The sequence below is a fragment of the Streptopelia decaocto genome (genome assembly GCF_964273445.1).
Source record: "Streptopelia decaocto genome assembly, chromosome: 11".
Classification (NCBI taxonomy): domain Eukaryota; kingdom Metazoa; phylum Chordata; class Aves; order Columbiformes; family Columbidae; genus Streptopelia; species Streptopelia decaocto.
Window position 1 is genome coordinate 4,226,683 of NC_138666.1, and position 15,765 is coordinate 4,242,447.

At 41.3% G+C, this 15,765-nt stretch overlaps 2 long non-coding RNA genes across 2 annotated transcripts; both read right to left on the minus strand.

The window, feature by feature from the left end:
* Positions 1 to 645: 645 nt before the first annotated feature.
* On the minus strand, positions 646 to 5,263 carry LOC309444616. The gene is made up of 6 exons (XR_014185109.1): positions 5,193 to 5,263; positions 4,600 to 4,709; positions 2,596 to 2,929; positions 2,265 to 2,306; positions 1,339 to 1,915; positions 646 to 1,042 (listed from the first exon to the last, which is right to left on the minus strand). It is a non-coding gene; the product is annotated as an uncharacterized lncRNA (long non-coding RNA).
* Positions 5,264 to 9,177: 3,914 nt separating this feature from the next.
* Positions 9,178 to 15,739, minus strand: LOC309444617. The gene is made up of 4 exons (XR_014185110.1): positions 15,611 to 15,739; positions 14,774 to 14,829; positions 9,527 to 9,750; positions 9,178 to 9,306 (listed from the first exon to the last, which is right to left on the minus strand). It is a non-coding gene; the product is annotated as an uncharacterized lncRNA (long non-coding RNA).
* Positions 15,740 to 15,765: the final 26 nt, after the last annotated feature.

The following is a 15,765-nucleotide window of genomic DNA, read 5'->3' on the forward strand; positions in this document are numbered from 1 at the left end:
GCACTGAGTTCTTTCATCCAGCAGTGCCCCAAGGGGAGACCCAAGCAGCAGTGCAGCTCTCAGATTTCTGATGGATTAGAAAGGCCCTTGTTCTTTGTACACCCAAGTTTTGTTCGTGGGACAGCACCTACGCTCTGCAGCCTTCTCATAATAAGGGTCGGTGTTGAAGGAGCTGTTTAGTCACCACTTTCACGCAGCAAGCCTTCCAGTACCAAAGATCATCCACACCCTTCTAATTTTGGCACAGGGAACATCAAGAGCTTGCGTGCCTCACCAGACTCCAGCACCTACTGGTGCAACTTTGGACAGAGAAGCAGCAGATGGGGGGCCTCTACTGCTCAGGGTGCTCTCCCCTCTTCTCTAAAGGCCGGTCAGGGCACCATGGGTCAAAAACTCTTCTCCTGAGGCACAGGGTGGTGGAGGCAGCCTCTTCGATGAAAGCACAACTGTGTGTTCTCTAGATAATGGAAACATTCATACTATTTACTCACCTTGACTGGATAAATTTTCCCAAAATAGGGGTTCTATCACCTACACACACTCACACCATCGCTCTCCACTCACACTGGCATGCACAAGGACTAAGCCAAAGAGCATGGGTTTATTTTACAATATCCAGTTCACTCCTGAAATGTGAATATCATACATTACAGAACCGCACAGCTTTCTAACACACCCAATTTTTATCACATCTTAGAGATGTAACTGCACCCACTGAAAAGACCACACCACCACAGCTTCTCAACACACCCCCCACCCAGATGTGCCCTCTGCACAGCTGGGCTGCGCATTCTCTGCCCTGTCATTAAATCACCCAGGGTGCCAGTTAACTAATATTTAATAACACAATCAACTTTGGCTGAAATCAGGCCAGGTGTGCTCAGGGAAACAGTTCAATTTGCTTCCCTAGCAGGGGCAGAACCTGCGGGAGAGAGTGAGGAGCAAGTGTGCGTGAAGCTTCCTCCTCCACCAGCACAGCTGCTGACACAGGAACCTGCAGCTCCTGCCTCCTCTGAAGTTTATCCCAGCAGTTTAAAGCAGACTTGTGAAAAGAAAGAAAAAAAAGAGAAAGAAAAAAAGAATCTGAAGTTACTCTAAAATGCTACTCCAAGGACACATTAGTTCCACTAGAGCCAAAGTATAAGCCAGACGCAATAGGTCGAGTTCTAGTCGAAGAGATTGCAGAGAAAGGGAGAGCTAATAATTCTTAATTTGGCATAACATGACATTCCCAACAGCTTCCGTCTCTCCTTCCAGTAATTGCACCTTGGCAGTGTACATATTTAAAAAAATCATTGCACAAAAGACATTTTCTGCTGGGGGGAATAAATAGCGCACCTTTCTTTGTAATAGTGTCATTCTGAAAACTGAAGACGCTTTCACTGAAAGGAAAAATACACCGATCAAAACACAAAAGGGACAAAACCTCATTCATTCCTTATTTGTTTAAGAATTACTAAAAAGAAACATTCCGTAGGAGGCTAAGGCAACAGTAATTTAGACAATAATAAATTGAGCATTGTAAGAATAACTATTCCGTTGAATAAAAGAACTCTGGCAAGAAACTTTTCACATGGCATTCAACAGACATTCAAATAAATGAATGAAGTAGGCAAGTTAAATTACTTCAAAAATAAAGACTTTCCAGCGGTTTACCATAATGACAACATTGTATAGAAAGATACAATAGCTCTTTGTAGCCTAAAAATTGTCAGTTTTATTTTACAAAAATGACTTCCAAAAGCATCTTGTCATGACAATCGAGTTTTGAGGAAAAAACAACCTGTCATTTGATAAATAGATTAAATTAACTGTCATTAAAACCACTTAAGCACTCCTCCTTCCTGTTATCCTTCTCATCTTGGCAGTAACTGGTAAGAAGATTTCAGGGAGGCTCAGGCATTGATGGCAGGATCTAGAAAAGAAACAATTTTGCATACAGTTATCATGCACATTCACAGATTCTAGTTATTGTATTTCACTTAATTGGCTTCCTTCTGCCACCAGCATGGCACAATGGTCCATCTACTTCATACAAATCACCACACACTGCTGCAATTACACCTTATACCATGAAAATACCATAGTGGTTGCATCCTATCACGTTAATACTGCATTCAAAGGCAACGTTAACAAGGTCTTGTTACCCACTGATGAATTGCTAATCCTGCCACTGCACTCACCAGTAGGAATCAGACATCACTCATCACCATGCAAGTTCATTACTTATGGAACATGGTTGAGCTTGAAACCAGTAGATTTACCTGGAACTTCTGGAAAATTTACCACTTGTCCCCAGAAACATGCTGCCAAAATAAGTGAAGGACCAAATGCAACAGTTGGTTACAACAGAATTAGCAAAGAGGAAAACTACAACTGCAGGTTTTCCCAAAAACCATTATCCAAGATGATGTCTGGCTAAGCAAGCAGCTCCTTTAAGAGGAAAGGAGAGCACAGATGGGTCAAAGGAAAAGCCTTGAGCCCTGCAGAACCAGCCTAACTCCCGTGCGTCCCCAAAGGCTGTGTGCATGGCAACCCCACCTCCAGCAGACAAAGTAATTAATTGCATTCCCACATCAAGCTACCATGGCACACCTCCACCTTGGCAGATTTCTGGCTGGCTTTAATCTTTTCCATCTTCCACATGCCAGGTTCCTCGCACCAGCTGGCCCTGAGTGACAGCTGAGGTTCTCATGCCGTACAACATCTTGATGCAAACGGTTTTGCCCTTTCTTCCACCTTTCGCCAGGCCACGCTGCCGTTGCATGAGTGCCCTGATGTAACAACTGCGCTTTCTTCTCCTGCACCACAGCTGAACGCAGACTGACGTGACAACGGGAAGCGAGGGTCTTCATCCCTACGGGAACATAGCTGCCTTTTTGGTTAGCAACTTGCATCCTTTTTTGTGCCGAAGACAGAGCATATGGTCCTTCAAAGGGACATCAAAATAAATATGACAGGTCAGTGCAATCATCATACTGAATGAATTCAAACGATGCCATATCTAAAATGAAATGTGTGCACATAATAAAGATTCAAATGACAAAAAAAAAAATCCCATACCCTTTATCCCTCTCTGAATTATTTATGAATCCTGCAACTCCAGCTGTTGCCACCAGCCCAAGGACATCACTTCATTTGGGGAATGACACTTCATATTAAAAGATAAGTTAAAAAAACAAAAGGAGGACGCGGTGGACACTCCTTAAAGGCCACAGCAAACCATAATTTGTCCATTCCCAGTGTTTACAAAGGAAAATAATCAACAATCAATTCAGTACATATTTCTCAGCCTGTCTCCATAATTCCAGACACAGGTTTCACCATGGTCAGCCACGCCTTTTTAGCCATAGCAGTCAGGTGAAACTTGAAGTGTCTGGGATTCTCCTCATATTCTTTTAGGGTTATCTACCTCTAAAAGTTCACCATGAACCACATGTCACCATACCAAAGACTGCAATACTATCACACCACTCAAGTTAGTGAAAGCTTTTAGTACATAATATGGTCATTCCAAGAAAATGTGAATATTCTGACAAAAACCAAATATTTGTTCATAAATTAAAAGAAACAGCAACTTCAACACGTGTAGTTTAGGGCACAAAGAACTGATGTCAACTAACCACGTCTTTGAGAATTGCAAATTCTACATAGTGCTGTCTGCCCACTTATGGACTGCTTTGGTTCAGGTTCCATTATATATTAGTTCTTAGATTTCAAACAAACAAATTGAGGAGGGGGGAAAGGCTTAGCCAGTAAGAACAATTTCCATCAACAACATTTACACACCCTCTCCCCTTCCACACCTCTTCCATCAACTAAAATGAGTTCACAGTTAATCTATAGAGCAGAAAATACAGAGAGAGAATAAATAGGGAGAAAAGCAAAATAAACAACCATTGGTTTTGGTTGCCATCTTATTTATAGTGGAATCTGACAATTGAATAGGTATAGAGATCTGACACAAAAACACCCACACCATTAACATTGTATCACCTTCCCTCTACAAGAACGCACTCAGACACTGTCTTCGTGTCAGGCTTGAAATGAACTGAAATGGTCAAAATTTGCTAGTCCCAAAGTGCCTAAGGACATACGAACCTTAAATATTAGCCCTTCATGATTTACCCACAGTTTCTTCTCTGCCACAAAGGAGATTACTCTCTTCTTACCTGTGACTTTCATTTCACAGTGTTCTCTTTTCCTTTTGCCTAAGTGAACACCAACTGGGTTTATGTTCTGCTCCTAAGAGATCCCAGATGCCACAAGAACTTTCAGCTGAGTAATGATTTGGGCTCATTGTTTGGTTTGGGTTTTTTGTCTGTTTCATTGATTTTGTTTGTTTTTCCTCTCTCCTCCATAGTCAGCTGGAAGTGGACTAGCAACTGTAGTAGTTCTAACACTAAAAGAAGATGCGTGAATAAGCGTAAGAGCTTCCAAGTTACCATCACCAGAAATCTCCGCTGTCACACACAGAGCTTTCCGCAGCCAACAAGTGCCATCAGTGCCAAGCACACAGTTCAGGCCTGAACACCAGGCAGGCGAGTATTTAATAAGCAAACTCGTCTTCGGGAAAGGCAGCAAAGGAAGAGACGTTACCTGCCCTGCAAACGAAACAAGCCGACGTCTTGTGAACAGAGCCCACTTGGGCTTAGCTGTCAGCAGTACCTCCAGCAGTATCCGCTTCTGTTGAGTTTGGTACCACGGAGCTGTTACCCAGGAAAAGGAGATGTGGTTAAAAGAAACATCAGAACTGGCACCCAGCCCTGAACAGCCTCCCTCTTCCTCACCACTGTCACAGCTGGCCAAGGAAACAAAAGGTACAGAAAGAAAGAGAACAGGCAGAGAATGCGGGATGTGTAAAATAACACTGAGCCTTAATTTCCAAGAGCCCCAAATTCTCCTGATATCACTGCTATATATTTGAGGGTACTACTCCCTCCCTCACCATTAATGGTTCTCCAATATTTTGTGAATCCCAGGTGTTACGCACAAGCCGTTTCAATCTACAATTATTTACAGTTGTAACCCTCTCAAATGTACACCGCTCCCTTTTGAAAATTAGCAATGTTAAAAACAGGAGCATTTCTCACATTGCAGAGCTGCCATTTAACTCGCAGTGCCACAGGTTCTCCAGTGCATCCTGAAATACTTTCTGACTGTGCTGAAGGGATGACATTTAGAAAAATCACCTGTGTGCTGATCGGAAAACATCCTTCTGAAGATTTCCACAAGCCACTTGGATGCAATTGAAGTCAGTCCTCAGAAAAAAAAGAAAGAAAGTTGTCTTTGTGCCCAAACATGCTCACTTGCTCACTAAATGCTTTTGGCTATGACATTATTTCATAATTGACACATTGCGCACAAACACCCCAAGAAAATATCTTTTAGCATACGTCTGGATCACATAGCTATTTATACCCAGTGCTTTCGCAGAGCCTTCCCAATGCTGCACAATGCTCTCGAATACAAATGACAAATTGATCCTTTCAGATGAGAGTTCTTTTTAGTGTTCAATATTTTTAATGTTAAAAAAATTGTACCTCAACGTGGTCTTTAATCTAATCCTCACCCTGAACAATTGAAGTGCATCTGTATTAATCTATTAGATGCTTTTCCACACCACACCTATAAATGCACTGCATAAATTACGGTAATTTAAATTAATTACTATTTGAAAATTCTCATTTGGTAAGAAGCATGCAGTGTTGCAAGGCACCAGAAAGAAAAACGTGCACCACAGTAACCAAGTTTTCTAACACTGTATATCTAGGTTCTCATAAACCAGCTATTCTAAATTGTTAAAGAATATTACACCGACCACACAGAACACACATCAATATGCCCAATAAGTCAGTAATATGAAATTAAATCTAAAGTTTTATTTAGATACATTTCCATATCCATATATGCTGAATCCACTTAAAACATAATTAGGCTGGCTGAAGAATATTATTGCAAAAGACATTCACACCAATAGTAATTCTATCTCTGCCTTGGATAACTTGCATTTTTCTCTTTAAGCCCCTGATGTGCTGAAATGCACTGAAAAAAAAGAACTTGGGGAAAAAAAGAAATTAAAAATGAGGAAAAAAGTTCTTTTGTTCCATTACTCCACATATTACTACTGTTTAAGGATGACTTGTTTAAGACTGCACATTTCAACCACCTAACAGTAAAGAATGAAAAGCTTCTTGCTACGAGCTAAAAAGTCAGTCTTTACCATGCTCCTTGAAGAGCTCATTTTCACATTACTCAGGCTTCATTATGCTGAATCAATATTCGTTTAGTCACTGGGGTTATTGACATATTTTAAAATAAAAGTATACCCTTCAGCTACTGCACTCATTACGGGTAATTTGTCTTGTCAGGGAGCAGGGAATATTATCCCAGTCTTTCAGGGGCTGACAGCCCATGGAAATACCTCCCCTTGGTTACAACTGTAAATAATTTTAAGGTAAAATATTGAAAAATCAATGACTGTTTCCTGCAATCTGTCACAAACAAATCAATCATAATCTGCACAGCCAGAGAATATGATTTGAAGGAGATGAGAGCAGATGTAATTCTTGGCTGGAATCTCTCATTTCAAAATCACTTCACATAATGGTGTCATCATTTAAACACTTAGCAGTCACTGCAACTGCCACTCATGTTCTGCCACTAGATGTTCTAGTTGGACAAAACCGCAAGGAAGAGGAGGAGAAATGCCATTGCTGCTCTGTAAACAAACACTTCATTTAAATGGTTGCAACACTAGCAAATTTCACAGATGTAACAGCCAGGCTTGTCTCTCCATGGAAGTCCAAGTCCTTTTCCTTCTCAATGGAAGATTGTCTATCAATTAGCCTCTCAAAACACGAAGCACTTTAAAACAAAACTGGGCTTCGCAAAAGTAAGCAATAACATCTAGTACTAATATTAATTTCTTAAAATATTTCAATTTCATTCACTCCAAATTGCTTGTAACAGAATCACACATCAAATTCTCAAGAGATTAAGAAGGGAGAACTGTCTGAGGTACCTTTGTCTTTTTAAGAGCAATAAGGATTTCAATGCTGCTTTGTCCTCTACAGGTTACTTTTCACATCTAATTTTCATTAAGCACACACTGACTCAACTTTAGCATAGGTAACCACTGCACAGTACAGGGAAAAGAAAGTCATAACCTACATAAATTAATTGACAATATATTGTCAGCTTGCACTCAAAGAGATTAACTGTTGTATATGGAATTACATTTATATAAAAGATCAATTTATACATAAAGAATTAACCACTGTGCAGTCAAAATGCTATAAACTGTTCTTTGTAAATCTGAATCACTTGCGTAAAACTAATCTGTTTTTATAGAGTAACTCTAATGCTTGGACTGAAATTATTTGCTCATTTGACCCCCTCACCTCCCCCCAGACTCCATTTTCACCTTGACACTACAGCGTGCAAGAGACTCCTGTGCAGATCACTCAAGACAAAAAAAGCAGCAGACAGGACGAAATTGTTGTGCCCCTGCAACCGTGGGCCTAAGTCTGCATTCCTTGCACAAACAACATCGCAAATGCTCATGGAGTGTTCCACTCTGGAGTCTATAATTTGAGCTCTTAATCTTTAATGTGCAGAGTCCGTTATCACATATTCATTTTAATCACATTAACCTTACCAAGTCATATTTCTGAATATTTATCTCACAACTGTGAGACTAAGAAAAAAAGTGCAATCAAAAAGATGAAATTATTTTCTCTTTTCTTGAAAAAAAAAAAACCCCAACAAACAAACCTCCCTTAATATTGCTTTTAAAAATGAAAGAATAGGGCATATGGTACATCTAAGTAAACCTCTCCAAGGTTTGCCTTCCTTTAAAGTAGGCTTTAAGTCTCTTTATCGTCTACACAGAAAACACACATCTCTAACTCTTTATTGATACACATCAAACCCACTATTGTTTGTAGCAGTTGGACAGACTCTTTCTTAGCAAAATAAACCATTAAAAAAAAGAAACTGAAGTCTTAGACCAGAAGAAATGATTACCGCCTGAGAGACTGAGTAAGGGCAGGGAAACTGCAAATACCAGCAGTGAACTGAATCAGCTTCTCCTGGGGAAAGGCCACTCTGCTGGGAAAGGAGGCGGCAGGAGGCAGAGGGCAAGTAATCGCTAAAAAGAGCGGCTCCTAGAAATGAGTGGCAGTTCCTCACTTTTTCCCTGGGTGAGATCTAGAATGAAACTATTCAACGGAGAGACAGCCTCAGGCTCATCAGCCCTTTCAAACCCCCTCCCTGGCCAGCCCCCGCTCACCGCATGAAGCCGTTCTGGGGGAAAGCCGTGTGCCATACTGAACGTGTCGGCAGCTCTCCCCAGTGCCATTCCCCTGAGCCAGGTTGTTATTTCTTGTGACAATCACCTAATTAGGTGGGTCAAGAATCACAGAAGATAGAAGAGATCTATTCCTCCTACATGCCAGTTCTCCTATTTGTAAAAATGAAGGCAATGACTCTTCCCCTCCATTGTAAGGCATTTAATAAACGCTAATAACAATTGAGTCAGTCACATCTTCCAGACAACACTGTCACATCTTTTCTTGCAACATTTGAGAAGCATTGGGCTCAGGAGGGAGCTCCCACACGTTCCAGACAGAAAAAGACTCGCAGTGTCCATCCTTGGATGCAAGAGGTCACAGAGGGCTGCGCCACCCCAGACATTTCACAACAGCTCCCCAAGGAGGGAAGCCCCAAGAAGAAAGAGCAGCACATGCTGCGGCACTACAGATGTTCACAGAGTTCATGGGTCAGCACCACAAATGCTGTTTTCCGCTGGACAAAGCATTAAGACGCCGTAACAGCTATGAGGACAGTGAAGTCTTTCTGGTTAAGAAGTTGAACTAGCTTCAAATTCTTGAATGAAAAGGTATTTTTCATCATTTTGTCTTTCCCAAGAGACAAAAAAAATACAGGTTATGGAAAGAGCTGAAGAAAGATGAGACTGGCTTAAAAAAGCTAGTTGTATTTCCTCTAGTACCTACCTTCTTGATTTATTGCTTTCACTCATGATGTTCATTTAAGCCACTAGTATATATTCATTTATTTAATGCAGCTCCAAGTGATCAGCGAACAATAAAGCAGTGTGTAGTTACATCATGCAATATTACTGATATTATACTATTATCGATACTCTATCTAATGAAGTTTTACAGCCTTCATGTTTGGGTGTTACAGAAAGAAGAATTATCCTACTTCAAAATAGCTCTGGCCTTCCAACAGTTCTTCCCTTCTTTAGCTTTGCTAAGCAAAGCTTAGTGTCACTAAGCTCATCTGGAAAGGGCAAAAAAGGAAGAAAATAAAAGCATGTTTACTACAATGCTTGTCATCTGCACCACATGATTTTCTTAACAGAAACAGGATTAAAGCTGATATATCTGGAAACATTAATTCTGCATTTTGTTAGAGACAGAACCCAGTACCACAAAGGAAAATACCACTGCTGTAATGCCTTACTTAATGAATCATAACACACACAAAACAAATTACTTACCATTAGTGCTGAATAGGACTTAATATGGTTAAAAAGAGCTGCAAGCCCAGACGCATTCTGGCTTTGTACGAGGTCTCTCCCTGTACTCAGGCGGGTACGGGATGGGATGGACTGCTGGATTCATTTTCACACAGAATCACAGAATGTTAGGGATTGGAAGGGACCTCGAGAGATCATCTAGTTTCCTCATCATGGACCTCACTGCATCTTCTCTTGGCTACATTCTGTAAGGGCAAAAAAATGGACATATGGGAACAGGGACATGGAGCAAAAGATATTATTTGTTACTAATTGAGACAGCAGGTTTCTCTTGCAAACAAGGATTACAGACTGAGCAATGCCAGAGTTTCTTCACCCATTGATCTAGCACACATATTCAATCCTACAGACACTATGTTATTGCCACATCCCACTGGATGCTGTTCAGTTCTACATTTTCTAAGAAGCTCACCATAAACGGGTGCCTATGGAAATCAAAGATCTGTGAAATATGGAAATTTGATGGTATTTAGCTAACGATTCAGTAATAGTACCAATAACTTGCTTTTGCTCAAAAGCACAACAGTCTAAATATGAGTATGGACACCAATTTAAATCCAAACATTTCTGAGAAAAGCAAAGGGTCCTAGTGAGGTAAACAGAGGCAGGGAGGTTACATGAGCACATCTGGGTCATACAATGTGAACAAGGATGTCCTGGATCCGGAGTCCTGGTCCCTTTATCAAGTCTTCCCATCATCACCTCAGCCAGCATCAAAGTCTCTCAGCAATTCTGCAGCCTCATCTCAGACAACTATCCGGGTGAGCTCAGTTTAAAGTTTACTAGGGACCCAGTAGCACAGTTTATACCACAGAGAATATCAGCTGAGTTTTAAATGAATCAAGAAATTAAATACAGAATTAAACTTATGAAAAAGCAAAAGAATGCCTTAAAAATAACTTCGGAAACCTGGGCTCTAGGGAGCTGCCCTCTTCCCGAGGGGCATCCACATAACCTACCGCCCACAGAAGCTGGGAGAGGGAAAGGTCCTCCCTACACAACAGCCGGGAGGTCAGCACAGAGTAATTCCTGCCCCGCCAATATCATAAAGAAGTTGTAGGCACCTTTTTATAATGACAGAGTATTCTTAATAAAAGCTTCAAGCAGTTTTTATAGCTGCATATTATCCAATGAAACCAGTAATAAACAGCACTGTAGTGTTATTTAGTGCAACTCCAATACGCCAAGAGTCGCAACCCCGGTGTTATTTATCACACAGGCTAAAATGTTAGTTCTTGGCTTTACAGTAGCAGCCAACCCTGTAGCTATTTTATCCCAGCACACTGCCATCTGGATATTGATACTTTGCTACGGGATATGAAAGAGAAGAGCATAGTTACCTAATACAGCTTAATTGAAAACAGAGGACCTGCATATCACACCACACATTATTCTATACAAAATTAAATCTGAAGGGCATGAAAAGTTCTGTAGATGCCAGCAGAGAATATTTCAGGGATAAACACTGGGCTCTTGATCTGCAGTAGAAATGCTGAGAAAAAGATGTGCTTATGAAAAAAAAAAAAAAAAAGCTAGTTTTTCACTCTGTCGCAAAAAAAAGAGCATCTCTTTTGGGTAGAGTAAGAGAGTGATCACTCACAAGTTTGGTAACAAAGTCTCTGTTACAATGACCCACATTCATTTCGAAAGGTCTAACCAGTTTGGTTTTTGCCTCAGTTATTTACACATTAAAAAACAAAACAAAACCAAACAAACCCAAACAAACAGAACCTTTTCTGGCTCTACAAATTCGTTCACTTTAACCTGTAGAAAACAGCTTTAAGAATCATTCACATCTGCATAACCATGTTAAGGAACAGAAACTAAAAAGCTCTAATACTAATAAAGTTGAGAAATTATGAACTGTCTGAAATAATTCTTTGGGTGTAAGGCTAGAAAGGGCCCTTGACTTTGTCTCTACTCAAAGAAGTAATGCCAAACTCTCGCAAACACCGGTCGTAAGGACTGCAAATTTATGTAAGTACGGCAGATAAAATACAAACCCTTTTGAACATGGTGCTGCTATGAAAAGTCACCCACCTCTAACCCCCACACCGAAGGCCAGAATCCCACTCTGGGAGTTCCCACCATGCTGCAGCACCTGCGCTCAAAAGGGAATTTGCCACCGTATGGAAAACTATCGGCACATGTACATCCCATAAAATGGCATGGGAAGCCACAGCCATCCTTCCCACTGAGGTGCTCCTCTTCCACAAGAAGGAGCCAACTAACAGAAGACAGGGCTTGCTTTAAGTGAAAAACTTGTTTAGACATGAAAAAGAGCAGGTTTTCATCTTTTTCTGCTAAAGTCAACGATTAGGAGAGTCTATTTTTTGCATATGCTCATGGAAATGTAAGCAAAATAAACTTTAAAGACATTCTTAACTTAGTTCATATTATGCCAACAAACTCAAGCAAATCACGGCATTTAAGTTAATTGCAGGAAACTGAAATACAGTTTCAGGTTGTCCCACGATACTGTCAAGATCTTTGGAGTTACATGTTCAATACAATAACTACGTGCTTAAAAGACTTGCCAGCTGCACTTCTGTGTATGGTTTTACTCCACATACTAAACAGGTTTGCTGATGCAATTTCGAAATTACTGAAACCGATAATCAGCTTTCTTTTAGCAGACAAAAAGTCATTTTACTTACAAAGGCTTGCTGAGAAAAAAACAAGAGTTTGCCTAAGCCACCTAATATCCAATTGCTAGACACAGCAGAGTTATTCTAAGTGTTCACAAGTTTACACCTCAGTCTCAGAGCACAAACGCAGCAAGTGCCAACAAGTAGAGTCTCGGGTACAGTACGTGCAGGCACAAGAAACACCAGCGGAGTGAGGGGTGTCCTGCAGAGCTCTGCGGGGTCACCCACCCAGGCCCAGAGCCACCCAACACCGGCCAGTTCTGACCCTGGAACTGCCGGCTCTTCACCTCGGGGAAGCAGCAGCAGCAACACGCACACGAGTATCTGCAGGAGCACAGCCCCAAGTTTCACTGCCGATGCTTCAGCCAATATTTCCGCTGCATTGTTTTAGCTCTTGCTCAGCTAATAATGTATTGATTTAACAGAGAAAAATACAAGCCACTCCTTCCTCTTTTGCACGCTAATTAGTTTTTACTTCCATGGTGGTACAAAGGTGTGAAAAGGAAATTTTTTTCTCTTCGTGCTTAATTAAAAAGATAAAGTTTACACATATTTATTTTGTTACTATATGAGTTGTTAATACTTTTAAATGCACTGTATAAAACACCTCCTAGCAGATGTTTCCAGCAGCAATTTCCACTGTCATCTTAGTATTTTGTTTATAAGGACAGCTTTAAATGAACCAGAGTATCTAGGAGGGGAATATTATTATTATTATTATTATTATTATTATTATTATTATTATTATAGATTCCCTTTAACATCACATACAGATCTCTCAGGAATATGTTCACAAATTGAACTGGAGAAACAAATTATTCAGTAAGTGTCTAAGGTCAGGTACTCTGATTAAGAAATATCAAAAAGGTTTTGAGAAAACAGCCTCCTTCTCATCTATCCCTGTAAAAAGAAGAAAAAAAAAAAAAGGTTGAAATGATCTCCTAATGCATCTCCCTTCATAATTCATGCCGAAAGATGACATTTTCTCAGGATCTTAATTAAGATAATGATGAACACCTGTGTCGGCATTCTTTGGCAAGACAGCATTATCCATCATAATCTTTTAAGTACTCTCAAAAAAACCCAACAAAATCGTATGACGGAACCAATCTGTTGCCTCTTCTTGCACTAAGTTTTACATCTCAGACACACACAAGAACGATTAGATCTTTAAATACTGCAATAAAAGCAGGATCGTTAGATTTTAAACTTTCAACAGAAAGTAGCTATTAAAGTAATTAAATTAAGGTGTATCATATCCAAGATACTCAAGTTTAACTCCATGCACCACAAGCCACCTGCAGTTAGAGATTAACCGTGGCTGTGCTTTTAAAATACAGTTTGCTGTTATTTTGAAGATCACCCTGCCCCTTTTCCCCCTCCCAGAAAATATTCACAGCTGATTCCTATTATATGTTCATGCACGCATTTATTAAGTTATTTTACACTGTACCACATATATTTGCACACCCTAAATGAAATTACACAAATGAAACCAGTGTAGAAAAACAAATATCCAAGTTCAAATATTGCTACATTTTGGGTCACCACATTTTGTGCAGTCATTTCAAACCCAAGTTCCCCTCATGTCAAAAACCCTACTGGAGCCGGACTGCTAAAGTAAGCAAAGACCGTTTTACACAGCTTTGCAGGACCACTCCATCAGACTGAGGGCTATAAAAATAGTGACCTTACTTATTTATTTACACAAGCTCAAATAAAATTCACAAGCCTTAATTTAAATACAGTGAAGAGCGCACAGCCCGTCTGTAAATCCTACCCATTGTTAAGTAAGAAGTGAATGGTAAATGTTTCTTCTATTGCATTAAGGGTTCCAAGAAATTATGACAAAAATAAATAAAGTACAAAATGTTAATATCAACTTGCGCTTACATCATTTCACTGGCAGCTGCAAAGCAAACACCTGATATTAAGAACTTATCCATACTTTCAAATGTACATACCTTAAGTAAAAATTGAGAGAAGCGAATGTATCCCCAAGCCACACATTTGTTAACAAAAATGATAAAAACTGCAAAAACAAACATCTTGAAACAAACTTCTTATTGCCCTTTAATCAAAGTGCTGAAAAGTCGTGCAAAGCAGATTAGTCTTAGGCTTTCACATTTTAATATGCTTCTATCAGAGGAAGAAGTTGCTGTGACTAGTCATTCAGTAGAGCTATCAATGTGCAAATAAAGCAGAAAATAGAGACATCCTTAAGAAATGAGTCTCAAATTTGATATAAAGTGAAGGTGACAACCACAGCAAGAGAACTATAAACTAAATGTTTCAATATCTCGAAGAATTATCTACAGTTCTTTTAAAACTGCAAGTAATATAATCGTGGTATAATGTAGTGAAAATGTCAGTTTGATAGACACAGTCCTGATGGCTTTAGAGTCCTATCGCTACCGTTTATTAATCAGCTCTGGTATTATGCTGCAATGCATGAAAGTATGCATGAACTCACCACAGCTTCCAAAATGTATGCCTACAGAAGCAAGATTAGTAGAACATCAGAAATAAAGAGGGTAATTTTACATGACATTAACCTTACCTCCTCCTCAAAAAAGTCAGATGCCATGGGAAGATGGTTAAAACTTCTGCTTCTCCCTACAAAGAAACAGGCAAGGAAAAGCGGTTACTCATTCTACTCACGTATGAAATGAATATTAAATGTCTAAAACTTTACCAGGTGATACCTCACTCCTCGAACAAGGGGCATTGTCAGAAGATTGTGACAGAAGTGCTTTTCAGTGCAAAAAGAAACGCGGCGCTTAAGAGCGAGAGCTAAAATTAACCCAGGGACAAACATCAGTGACACCGAGCAGCTGAAAACTGATGAAAGTGCACACCTGTGTGGAGTGAGCATGTAAGAGAGTGTGCGAGCCCCTTCCCGGCTACCGGGGGCACAACCACATGGATTTTAAGACAGAAAACACCGTGCACTCCCAAGCAAGAAAAATAAAAACCAAAACAAATATTTAAAAAAAAAAAGTAGTTTAAAAAAAAAAAAAAGGTGTGGTGAAGGAGCGAAGCGCCAGACAAAGCGCTGCTCGCCAGCAGCACCGAGGAGGGTGCCGAGGCCCAGCTCGCCGCGCCGAGCTCCCGCAAGCCGCTCCCGCAAGCCGCTCCCGCGATCGCCGCCTTACTACGGCGCCCGTCGCGGACGGCGCGGTCGTGCCCTGGGGCTCGGTGCGGGGGAATCCGGCCCCGGGACCGCGGCCGAAAGCGGCTCCGGCGCCGCCGCGTCCCCTGGAGAGCCCGTCCGTGGGGCAGCGCCACGCCCGTCCGGCAGGGGGCGCCGCAGCGCGGCGGGGCAGCGCCGCCACGGGAACCCGCGGCGCCGCCGTCCCGCGTTGCGGAGGGACGCGCTGCCGCCCCGCTTGCTCACCTCGCCGGCCGGGGCCGGCCCGACCCGCCGCTGCCACAGGCTGAGCGGAGCCCGGCTGGGCTGGCCGGGAAGCGGCTGCCTCGGCCCGCAGCGCCTCCGCGTGCCGTCCTTTCAGCACCGCTTCCGGACTCCCCGGCATCAGCGCCGCGTGCAGC